Source organism: Marmota monax, unplaced genomic scaffold, assembly GCF_021218885.2.
Source record: "Marmota monax isolate L192 unplaced genomic scaffold, Marmota_monax_Labrador192_F-V1.1 WCK01_AAM20220418_F8-fsc00165, whole genome shotgun sequence".
Classification (NCBI taxonomy): domain Eukaryota; kingdom Metazoa; phylum Chordata; class Mammalia; order Rodentia; family Sciuridae; genus Marmota; species Marmota monax.
In genome coordinates, this window is record NW_026693851.1 from 848520 (window position 1) to 862024 (window position 13505).

General features: G+C 36.2%; 1 protein-coding gene across 4 annotated transcripts in view; it reads right to left on the minus strand.

Annotated features, from left to right (window-relative positions):
* Positions 1 to 13505, minus strand: part of Cldn12 (claudin 12) — a 49328-nt gene that overhangs the window by 2609 nt on the left and 33214 nt on the right. Inside the window, exon 6 of one of the 4 annotated variants that reach the window (XR_009228455.1) lies at positions 4976 to 6634. The exons of 1 other annotated variant lie outside the window; for it this stretch is intronic. The gene's annotated coding sequence lies outside the window, so the exon portion shown is untranslated. Of the gene's footprint in view, positions 1 to 4975; positions 6635 to 10232; positions 11654 to 12496; positions 12970 to 13505 lie in introns of those variants that run through there. 2 more of the 4 variants (XR_009228458.1, XR_009228459.1) reach the window with 2 other exon arrangements.

Consider the following 13505-nt stretch of genomic DNA (forward strand, 5'->3'; position numbering starts at 1 on the left):
GTTCTTCTCAGCCCTGGAACTGGAGGACAAAGTTAAGAGTGGAGAGGTGAAATTGAGAGACAACCTAAGGATTGCCCAGCAGGAACCGTGGTTACAAGGTAGAGGAAGTAAGTGGCTAAGAGAGTAGGGGTAACTACTATGACCTCTCTTCTCCTGCTATCTGTCCTCCCAAAGCCAGAGGGCAAAGAATCTCAGGTAATATGATCTGCAAAGGGCAGGGTGGGGCAGATGTAGAAAGAAAATAGGAGTAGAGGATTAATGTGACGATCCAGCATACTTTCCCCTCACAAAAGGAATTGCCCTCTGTCTCTTCTCTTCCTTGAATTTTCTTGTCCTCTTTTCTCCTTCCTTCTCTCCCCACTCTGGCAGCCCTCCTCACACATACTCACATACACATACACACGATCATTCTGGATTATGGCTACTTATTTTATATACTGACTTCTTAAATGCCTCATCCATGCGTAGTAAATATTCCTGCACCCATCATAGGAGGAACACATTTAAAAAAAAAAAACACTTGAAATAAATAAATGAGTGCATGCTCATTATCTATCTTCATGACTTAAAATCTTCCTGGGGGGAGAAAAGCCAAATGAAACTTATGTCATGTATTCTACCTGGAATTCAATACAATGAATCCCAATCCTGAGTACAATAAATGCTTCAATAAAGCAAATGGGATAATTTTTCATGATTCCTGGCTATAAATTTATGTGAGAAAAAAATTCAAATAACAGATTCTAAAAGAACTTCCACACAGTTTGATTTTTATAAATAAAATGTGAAGTGTATTTTAAAATAAGACTAGCTTACTTCGTGTCTGACTTAAAGTCCACACAAGACTTTAAATGGAAGTGAAGAATCAAGTTTATCTCTAAAAATGACATTAAAGTCAACACTGAAAATGCTCAAATATAGGCTCTCAGTTGAATTTTTAAATAAACAGTCTGTTGAAAGTAAGCAGATTTAAAAAAAAAAAAACTCCAGGTTAATTAGCCAGTACTATTATAGCCAGGGTCAATATCCCCACCTCCCAGACACACACAGAAATTGTTTATGGTGATTGCAGTATATTCCTTTGTTCCAACCATTGTAAGTGTTGATCACTGAACCATGGAAGTTGTCTAATATGACAATTAAGACAAACAGACACGTGAACTCATTATTGGCTTTCTAATTACTGCAGTTGGCTTAATGACAGGGTTGCATTAAGTAGTACTATCAGTGTCTAAATCTTAAAGCAGATAGCTCTTCAAATGTCGTATTTCCTTATATATTCCCAATGAAGTGGGGGAGAGGAACAGCGTAATGGAGATTGTTGGCATTTTGTTGCCATAAAAAAAGGAATATTTATAATCTATTAGATATTTTGAAGGCACATATAACATGAAAGGACACTGCAATGGAAAACATACATTCTGGTTGGCTATTGTTACATTAAGTGCATTGTTCAGCAAATGTTCCGCTATATTGAGTTTCAGGCATCAGTTGAATTACATTATGGTGAGATTTGTGATTAAGGTATGCTAACTCAAAATGACAAGCCAAGAGCTTTTAAAACCCACATTTCAATGAAATCTGGCAGCACAAAAACAGCTGCTCTAAGTCTGCTCCTCTAATATTTCAAAGGAAGAATAGCACTGGGTTTCTGATACCATATGTGCCAACTGCAGAAATTCTAGAACAGCCTGGGAGACCCTGGGTGAAAGGTCACACTCTGTCTTATACAGATGGCATATTTAATTATTAAAGAGCAATTTTAATCATTTAATCATTTCAGATCTTGAAATAAAAGGTCATCTTTGGGTATCTCAAAGTTTGTTATAACCTAAACGTGGCTGTCAAACTTATTTGGAGCCAGTAGGTAGCATATGTGATTTCATATTCTCACTTGATTTACATTCTCATGTGAGTTGAATTTGTTTTTCAGGCTCTAAAAGACATTTCATGGAAAAGATTTGAAGGTCATGTCTTTGGCAGAGAATTTTAAATTAAATCCAAATCTTTACTTCAGACTTAAATCAAGCTCAAATTCCTCAGGAGGATGGCTGAACGGCCCCTTCTTTCAGCAGAATTGTTTGTAGTTCTGCTAGAAAATTTTGCATCTAGTTTCAAAAATATTTTCAGAAATAGACTCGTTAGTTTTTGCTATTACAAACAATAAATAACACCAGCAAAGTGTCTGAGGTATAATGTTCAATAAATGCTGGGTCTTCTTCTCATTCTCACATCTTCTCATCAGATGCATGTATCCACATATTTGCATGCATACATTGGAATTCACTTTGATATAATCTGGCAAAAATGTGCAGAATTTTTAAAAAGGATAGTTCAATCATTTCTTAAAAGCAAAGTCAAATACAAATCTTAGCATTAATATGGGCTATAAGTGAAGAAAAGAATGCTATAACTGAACTAAGAATAATAACCAATGTTGAGTGACTAATATCAGTAAGAGGATGCAGTAGGATTCTCCAGTATTCATCCTCCTACAGAAATATTGATTTGAATAACTACTCATGCACAAAAATACCAAAACAAGATATGAGGTTTAAAAGACAAAGCTATTAAAAATAATATCTACAGTAACTCAATAAGGTGTTCAAATACAAACCATGTACACTGTGACACAAAAAATAAAATGTGGGGAAAGTGAAGAGTACAAGAGTACAAGTTTCTCTATTATCAAACTCAAGTCATCAGCTTCAAATAGCCTGTTAAAACTAAAAAATGTTTTATGTAAGTCTCATGGTAAGAACAAAGCAAACACTGACAATAGATATGTAAAGGACAAGAAGAAAGGAATCAAAGAATGCCACTGGTGAAAATCACCTAATCAGGAAGACAGCAAGAGAAGAAAAAGAAAACAAAGGATCACAAAACGACCAGAAAGCAAATGGCAGTAGATAAATCCCTACCTATTTATAATTACCCTGAATGCAAATGGACTTAATTCTCTAACCAAAAGACATAAAGTGACTAAATGGATTTAAAAATAAGGCCCGATTATCTGATGTGTCTGAGGCTCATTTCATATTTAAGGGTACATATAAACTGAGAGTGAAAGAATGGAAAAAGATGTGCCATCCAAATGGAAATCAAAATAAAGGAAGGGTGGTTATACTTAAACAAGATAAAATAGAATTTAAGACAAAAACTATAAAACAAGACATAAAAGATCACTATATATTGATAAGGAGGTCAGTTCACCAGAAGGATATAACAATTATAAATGTATATGCACCCAACATCAGCACACAAATAGATCTGAAGGGTGAGATAGACAATAATACAATGGACTTCAATAACTTACTTTCAGCAATGCACAGACTATCCAGATGATATATACTTCCAATAAGGAAATGTAAGACATTAAACTACACTTTAGATCAAACTACACATTAATCCTAGCAGATGTATACACAGCATTCAATTCAACAATAGCAGAATACATATTTTTCTCGAGTGTACACAGAACATTTCCAAGATAGATCATAAGTTAAGCCACAAAAAAGGACTTTAAAAATTTAAGAAAATTGATCCAACCATAATGGGATGAAATTAGAAATCAGTATCAGGAAGAATTTTGTGAAATTCACAAATATGTGTAAGTTAAACAACATACTTCTGAACAACCAATGGGTCAAAAAAGAATTTAAAAGGCAAGTTTAAAAATATGAGACAAATGAAAATGGACACAACAAAAGCATTCCAATGGGAAGTTTATAACAATAAATGCCTACATTTAAAAATAAGATTTCAAATAAACAACCTGAAGTTACACCTCATGGAACTAGAAAAGGAGCAAACCAAGCACAAAGTTAATAGAAGGAAGGTAATAATAAAGATCAGAGTAGAAATAAATGAAATAGAGACTAGAAAGACAATAGAAGAGATAAATTTTAAGTATGGTGGTACATACTTGTAAATCCAGGACTTTGGGAGGCTAAAGTGGGAAAATCATTAGAGCCCAGAAGTTTGGGACTGCCTGGGTATTGTAGTGAGACCTCCATTGCAGAAAGAAAACAAAACAAAAATGTTTAAGTTTTGTTTTTGAAAAGTTAACCTAAATCAACAAATCTTTAACTAGACTAAGAAGAAAGAGAAGACTCATATTAAACATGAGAAGCAAAAGATGAGACATTACAACCAATATCACAGAAATACAAAGAATTGTAAGAGACTATTATAAATAATTATACTCCAACAAATTGGATAACTTTGAGGAAATGAATAAATACCTAGAGATACAGAACCTACAAGAATGAATCATGAAAGACTAGAAAATGTGAACACACAAATAGTAAGTTTTGGGACTGAATAAATAATAAAAAATGTCCCATCCAAGGACAGATGACTCCATTCTGAATTGTATCAGACATTTAAAGAAGGACAAATACCAGTCCTTCCCAAATTCTTCCCCCCAAAATTGAAGATATGAGAATCTTTACAAATTGATTTTATGAGGCCAGCATTGCCCTGATACCAAAATAAGACAAGAACATTGCAAGAGAAGAAAATTATAGGTTAATATCCCCGATGAACATTAATGGAAACATACTCAACAAAATACTAGCAACCTGAATTCAATAGCACATTAAAATGATTATTCAGGCTGGGGTTGTGGCTCAGTGGTAAAATGTAGCATGCGTGAGGCACTGGGGTCGATCCTCAGCACAAAAAAAATGAAATAAAGATATGCGTGTCCACCTACAACTAAAAAATAAATATTAAAAAATGATTATTCACTACGATCAAGTGGGATTCAACCCAGGGATGCAAGTTTGGTTCAACATATGCAAATCAATAAATATGATACACCTTATCAATAGAATAAAGGACAAAATGATACAACTTTCTTGATAGATGCATTAAAGATTTGATAAAATTCAAAATCCCTTCATAATAAAAACTGAACAAGTTAAATATAGAAGAAATGCAACTCAATAAAGGGCATACATATCAAGCCCACAGCTAACATACTAATAGAGAATAACATAAAGTTTTCTAAGATATAGAAGACAACAATGCCCATTTTTACCACTTTCATTCAACATAGTACTGGAAGACCTAGCCAGAGCTATCTGGCAAAATAAGAAAATTAAGGGCATCTTAATTGGAAAGAGGGAATCAAATTGTCACTGCTTTCAGAGGACACAATTTGTAAGTAGAAAACCCTGAAGACTTGCTATAGATCGGATCTGGAATGTCCTGCAAAAGGCTTGTGTTGAGTCTTGGTCCCCAATGCAGCAATGTTCAGAGGTGGGGCTCTTGGGAAGTGATTGAATCATGAGAGTTCTTACCATCAGTGCATTAATACATTGATGGGTTAATAATTTGATGGCCTTATTGGGAGATGGTGAAAACTATACTCGGTGAGATTTGGTTAGATGAAGTAGATGACTGGGGTGTGCCTTTGAAGGGTATATTTTGTTCCCAGACTCTTCCCTTCTCTCTACTTCCCAACTACCATTAGGTGAGCAGCTTTACTCTATCACACACTTTGGTCATGATGTTCTGCCTTACCTTAGTCCCAAATCAATGGAGCCAGCCAACCATAGGCTTAAAACCTCTGAAACTATGAGCCAAAAAAACCTTTCCTCCTTTCATTTTCTCAGGTATTTTGGTCAAAGTAATGAGAAGCTAACACAAGACTTCACTAAAAATTTGTTAAACCTAATAAATGAATTCTGTGAAGTTACAGAATATAAAATCAACATATATAAATAATTATCAATTCTGTATGCCAACAATGAACTATAGGAGAAAGAAATTGAAAAAACCCATTCACAATAGCTACAAAAAAACCCCACAAAACTTAAGAACAAAGCTAAGCAAGAAATGTAAAGACCTGTATACTGAAAACTATGAATATTGATGAAAGAAACTGAAGAATACACAAATACATGTTCATATTCATGAATTGGAAGAATTTTGTTAACATGTCCATACTACAAAAGTAGTCAAAGATTCAATGCAACTTCTTTCAAAATTCCAATAACTCCTTTACGAAACTAAAACAAAACAAAAATCCTAACCTGTATATGGAACCATAAAAGACCCCCAAAAACCAAAGCAATGTTAAACAAAAAGTACAAAGCTGGAGGTATCACACTACCTAACCTCAAAATATACTGGAAAGTCACAGTACTCATATAAGCATGGTACTGACATAAAAACAGACACACAGCCCAACAGAACAGAATAGAGAGCTCAGAAATAAATCTATGCATTAGTCAGTTGATTTTCAACAAAGGTGTATAGAACACACAATGTGGAAAGAACAATTTCTTCAATAAGTGGTGCTAAGGAAACTAGAAATTAGACTTTTATCTTACATGTCATATATAAAAATCAGCTCAAAATGGATTAAAGACTTTAATGTAAGACCTGAACTGTTAAACAACCAAATAAAAACTGTTGGATTTTTTTGATGTGATTTTTTTTGTTTTGTTTTGTTGTTGTTGTTGTTGCTGTGACAAAAAAAGACCCAACAAGAACACTGTAGAGGAGGAAAAGTTTATTTTGGCTCATGGGTTTCAGAGGTCCAATCCGTGGCCAGCCAACTCCACAGCTCTGGGCCACAGGTAAGGCTGAACATCATGGCAAAAGGATGGGCAGAGGATGGCATCTTAGGACATGGAAACCAGGAAGCAGAGACAGACAGAAAAAGAGAGGAAGGGAGAAGGAGAGTGAGAGAGAATGCTCCGGTTACCAGGGACAAAATATAAACCCCAAAATTATGACCCCTTTTGCAGCCACTACCATCTGCCTATAGCGACCACTCACTTAGTCCATATGAGTTTATGAATCCACTGATTAGGCAACATCACCTCATCATTACAACTCTAAACATTCTTGCATTGTCTCACACATGAGCTTTTGAGGACATCACATATCTAAAACATAACAAAAACATAGGGGGAAATCTCCATGACATTGGTCTGGGCAATAATATTTTAGATATGAGTACAAAAGCATAAACAATAAAAGCCAGAATATATCAGATTGCATCAACTAAAAAGCTTTTATATAAAAAAGGAAACAATCATTTAAGTGAAGATACAAACTACTGAATGGGTCATAATGTTTGCAAACCATTTATTCCATAAGGGGTTATATTCAAAATGTAAAAGGAACTGAAACAACTCAATAGCAAGAATATAAGATATCCAGTTTAAAAATGGGCTGAGTTCTCACTCAAACAGACATTTCCCCAAAGAGGAGATATAAATGGCCAATGGGTATATGAAAAATATTCACCATCACTAGTTATGAGAGAAATATAAATTAAAATCACAATAAACATCTCCTGTCTTTTAGAATGACTGTTGTCAAAAAGAGAAAAGATGACAAGTGTTGGCAAGAATGTTCAGTAAAGGGAGCTCTGGCACACTGTTGGAGGAAATGCAAACAAGTATGGTCATTATGGCAAATAGTATGGAAGTTTCTCAAAAAATTAAAAATAGAATCATCATATGACAGAAATTCTACTACTGGATACAAATCCAGGGGGTATGCATTCAGTATGTTGATGAGATATTTACAATCCCATATTCATTACATCATCATTCATAACATGGAATCAACCTACATGTTCATTAACAGATGGATAATAACGAATAATGGATAATGAAATAATGAATAATGAAAATGTGCTATATATAAACAGTGAAATATTATTCAGCCTTAATACAAAAGAAAATTCTATTATTTGTGAGCATTATTATTTGAAGAACATTATGCAAAGGGAAACAAGTCAAACACAGAAAGATACCATATTATCTCACTCATATGTGGAATCTGAAAACATTGAACTCACAGAAGTAGAGTAGAATAATAGTTATGAGGGGCTTGGGGTGAGGATATAAATAGATATTGGATAGGGGCTGGGGCCATGGCTCAGTGAGAGAGCACTTGCCTGGCATGTGAGGCACTGTGTTTGATTCTCATGAACACATAAAAATAAATAAAAGTCTATCAGCAACTAAAAAAAAATATTTTAAAAAAGATGTATTCAACAAAAAAAGAGGTATTAGACAAGGGATACAGATTTCAGTTAGATAGGAGGAATAAGTTAAAAGAAATATATTGTACAATATGATGGCTAAGTAAAAAATATATTTTGAAAATGGTCAAGAGAGTATATTTTAAGTGTTCTCATCACAAAAAATAATAAGTATGCCTCATAATAGCTGAATTGAGCCACTTAACAGTGTATACATATTTCAAACTATCATGTTGACTATCAAAAATATATAAAAGTTTTAGCTGGGCATGGTGGCATACACCTGTAGTCCCAGTGGCTCAGGAGGCTGAGGCAGGAGGATTGCAAGTTCAAAGCCAGCTTCAGCAACTTAGCAAGGCACTAAGCAACTTAGTGAGACCCTGTCTCAAAATAAAAAAATAAAAAGGACTGGGAATGGGCTCAGTGCCCCTAGGTTCAATCACTGGTACCAAAATAAATAAATAAATAAATGAATAAATATAATCAGTGAAAAAAAAGTTGATATTATTGGTAACTTGTTAGGTGCCAGGCACTGTGCTAAGTGCCTACATGCTAATACAACATTCCAATGAACAAAGTGTAGTAATTTCCTCTATTTTACAAATAAGCAACTAAGGCACAGAGGTTAAGATACCAGATACCAGGCTCAGGTTACATAGATGGTAAGTGGGGAAGACAGGGTGCCAAACTACACCACTTGAATTTTAATGCCCATAATTGTGTGAGTACCCTCCAGCTAAAGAGCCCCAGGAACACACCTATGGTTGAAAAGGTGAAGTTATTTTCTCATTATAGAGAGAAAACTCAGAGCATGGGCAAAGGTGAAATGATTCAATAAAGGGTGTTTGAAAGGATTTGTCATAAAATTTGGTCTTGTGTTAGGTGATTTGGAAGAGATTTTAAGGACTAGGACTTCCCCTAAATTGGACGCTAACAAGAAATGGGTATAATTCTATGATTTGGTTTCTTAATAAGTCTCATCAAGACAGAGGGCAGGTAAGTAAAAGTAAAACTGTAAGTATTGCAGCAGCAGTCACTCAAGTCATCTGGGACAGGGACTGATAAGGTAGGTCACCCAGCAAGGTGGTAGAAGAGCCATGATTGGAATGCCAGAGTCTACTCTAGATTTGCACATTTCCTGCCTTACAGTCAAGATCAACAGAAGCAACAGAGAAGCAAATCAAGGATGATGGGAGTGATTTTTTTGTACTAGGGATTGAATTCAGGGGTGCTTAATTACTGAGCTATATCCCCAACCCTTTTAATGTTATTTTTAAATTTTGAGACAGTGTCTCACTAAGTTGCTAAGGGCCTCACTAAGTTGCTAAGCCTGGCTTTGAACTTGTGATCCTCCTTCCTCAGCCTCCAGAGCTACTAGGATTACAAGCCTGTGCCACTGTGTCTGGCTGGGAATGATGTTTTAGGAAAAAAACAGAGTTCTGTATTCAAGCTAAGAGCTGAACTGTGAGATGGGGACCAAAGAAGTCTCTAAGGGGAGCTACCTGCTCTGAATGGAAGGAAGGAAGGAAGGAAGGAAGGAAGGAAGGAAGGGAGGGAGGGAGGGAGGGAGGGAGGGAGGGAGGGAAAAGAAAGAGAAGTCAGTCTACCCTGGAGGGGGGGCACTCTTTTTGCTCTCCTGGAAGCTTCCTAGGTCAGCCTACCTCTAAGTGCTCACTGAACACTCTCATCAGTTTCAAGGCCCCATTCCCATTGCTCATGTGTGAGATAGGCTGCTTTAGAGCACTGGGTTCATACTGGCAGCTGGATGCCTGCTATGGACCTGATGGAAGCTTCCTTCCCCCAATTCTCCAGTTGCTTTCATTGGATTCACCTCTTTCTGGGGTCCTAAACCTCTCCAGTGGTACTGCTGGGAGGTTCTGCCTGGAGACTCTGTATTAAGCCTTGTTATAAAACACAACAGAAGGGATGCAATGAACATGTGCTGTACCCTCCTGTACAGCCACTTCCTGAATAAGAAAGCCCAGATTTCCTTGGGAACTTTCCCTTCACCATCAGATGTAGTCTTGGAAGGACATGAAAGCAAATGTATCCTCCTTCAGCCACCAACACACATATCAAGGAGGGAACACATGGAATGAATCAGGCAAATCAGTCTCTTTTCCAGGGGTCTGGATCTTTAGTGGAGTAACAAGACTGGAACACAGTGGAGCCTACATAAACAATTTCTGAAGAGTATATCCCCAAAATATTTCCAGTAACATTTTGTTTAGTTGGTTTATTTGTTTGCATCCAAAGAACACTAATTGACACATATTTATTTGGTAATGTTTTCTATAGTGCAGAGTTTAAAGAAAACAGCTTTTAACAATATCATTTCAAAATAATAAGGAAGGACATAGTCAAAGCTCTGGCTTCCTGTTCACATGGAAACCAGACGATGCTTTCCCAGGAGACTCTTGCTTTATTAAGATTACTGGTCTTTTTTTCCTAGCAATGTTAGGAGGTCAGAATAAATGCCAAAAAGATAATAATAGGTCTTTGACCTTTATTTTCATGTGACTCTTTACTTTTCTTCTCTATGAGAGCAGATGATGTTGAACTCATATTTTTTCTCCAATTTGTGTTGACAAACAAAAAGAGAATCTTTGCTTCAATCTATTCATGTAGAAATCTAATTAGAAGATTCCTAAATCTAAAGAACGTTTCTCTAAAAATCTCATCGTTTTTAAATGAGGTAATATGCTTTTCTTGAAATAAAAAATACCGCTTTGCATTTGTTTCCAGTTCTTTGTTTTAGAGTGCTCCGTTTGAAGTCAAATCAAGAAATCTCTGGGAAATAAAATATTTGGGTGACAGAGCAAGAAAAGAGCATCTTTAGAATAATATATCTTGTAAAGCATTCAAGATGGGAAATAGGAGAATCCTGAATAACTGCATACGAACATAGGTTTGTAGGTACTGGAGAGTGATCTTAGTTTAGAAATCAGATATCCTGTGAGCTTTTTATTCTGCAGAGTAGCAGATCACACTGAGAAAGATGATCATTCTAGAACTGCTTGCTTGTCCTTATTCTCAGATGATTGCCCATGTAGAAAATTTGATGAAACTATAAACTATTGTAAATTATTAAATGAGTTGAGAAAGGTTCTTTGATTCCAAGTCATTAGAGTTCCCATATACTGGCTCTAACCAATTAGAAAATGTACTTGAAACAAAGACCTCATTCATAGTATCACAAAAGCTGAAGGCATAAATCTCTTAGCTTTAAGTTTCAATATAAACCTCAAAACACTGAGTGTAAAAATCATACTGTGAAATGGTAGTTTTAAAATGAGAAACTTATATAAAAAACTTACATTTAAAAATGTTAAATGAAAAAGTATTATTAAATATTTATGGATTAAAATACAAAATTCAGATTACTGTTACTTCTGGATAGTGGAAGAAAAAATTGGAACTGGAGAACATTTATAAGGACTTTATTAATTAAGAAAAAGCCTAAAGGAAACAAGTGGCAAAATGTTAAGGTGTGTTATAGCTGGGTGATGGATATCATTGTTATCCTCTTATTATTCTCTGTAATTTTATTTACTTTCATAATAAAATGTATTTAATCATTATTGTAATTATGAGGAGTAAAACAAAATTTTCCTTATTGGTCTCTTATTCCAGTTGGAGAATCTGGGAATAAAATTAAAAAAAAAAAAACAGTGTGAATGGTTTTGTTGTTTGAGGGAAAATTCATCAGCAGATAAAGTAATGCATGAAACAAGTTGTAACTACCATGTCCACAGTTGATGCTGTTTAGATAAACCATCTTCTACTTTCCCCCTTAGGAGAAACAAGTCCCTCAAGCATTTATATAAAAAAGACATGGTTATAGTAAGGGGAAAATGTCCCAGGCTTGGTTGCCAATTTTGCCAACTAGTAAAATTACTTCCTTTGGTCCTCAGTTTTATCATTTATAAAGTGTGGGTATTTGGTGCTTTCCATTTCTCATAGGGTTGTTGTATAGAGTTATGTAGAGAAATAAAAACTTGAGACCATTCACTATTATGGAAATGTTAGAGGATCCTGTGTATACAGTTTCACTGACTTTCAGATTGAATTTTATGAAATTCAAACATACTTAATATGTTGGTGAGTGAAATTTTTTGGGGAAAAGAGGAAAGTCTGCTTAATTTTGAAGGCTCAGTATCAGGAGAATTGTAATGTACCAACAGGATTTAATCCCCAGGATTCTCTGGAGAAGGAAGGTTACTACATGCACTTTTTCTGAGTTACTAGAGGACTTTAGGCTATAGACTGAGAATGATAGAAATTAAGATTCTTTAGGTTATTTTTCTGTGGATAAAGAATATTCTCTAGTGTGGTGAGCCGCTTCTGCCGTTTCTGCAGATTATGGTCGCCATTACAAGATGGCGCTGGCTCCGCTGTGGTCTGTGACAAACAACTTCTTATCTGGGAAAGTTGGCACATGATTTTTCATCACCCTGTGAGAAAGTTCCACGCGGCAGCTTTGCATTGGGGCTTGGGATGCTTTATTAAGGCTGGGAGGGGCATCAGAGAGGGAGAAGAAGAAATATCAAGGGCCTGAATAAACTGCTGAAAGAAGATTCCTGAGTTGCGTCTTCCTTGCGGGCAAGGGGTCGCGACAAGTGGTGCCGAGACCCGGGAACCAGAACTTTCAGCAGTCAGGGGTGGTGCACCGGTTAGTCCCAGGTAAGTGGGATCCGCGACCAAAGCGGGGTTAATCCCAATAAGTGGGATCCGCGACCAAAGCGGGGTTAGTCCCAGGTAAGTGGGATCCGCGACCAAAGCGGGACAGCTCCTCTGCAATGAAAGAGAGAGCCTTACATTTTATTGCAGCTGCACTGTGTACTTTCGCTTCTACTTTCGCTTTCTGTTTTTTGTGCTTCCTTTGTTGTTGTGTCATGGGTGCCGCATCTTCAAGTCCGCTTCTCCTGGCCCTAGATGGCCTGTTACGTTCCAAGGGACTGGAAGTGAAACACAGTACTTTACAGAGATTTTTACAGAAGATAGATATCGCTGCACCGTGGTTTGCATTTTCGGGCAGCCTTACTGTGCCTAGTTGGGATAAATTAGGCAAAGATCTTGACTTTGCTTCTGAGCAGGGCATATTAGAGGGTGGGGTGATACCCCTTTGGAAAATGGTCCGTGGTTGCCTTACAGATGGTAAATGCCAGGAAGCTGTGAGTGAGGGTCAAGCTATTCTTGAGCAACTGCATGAGGAAAAATCTGAAGGATCATGTAGTGGAGTGGCAGAGAGTATTAAAAGTAACAGTAGTGAGAAGGCAAAAGAGCCTGAAGATAAAAATAGGAGAAGGCTCTACCCAGACTTGACCGAATTAAAAACGCCTGAGAACACAAGCGACTCAGAGAGTTCTGAGGACCTTGATATATTGTTACAACAACTACATAAGATAAAAATGAAAAAGAAGAAAAAGGAGACACAGGGCACACAGGCCTACTGTAAGAAGGGGAAGGGAGTTAACATCGGTCAACAAAACTC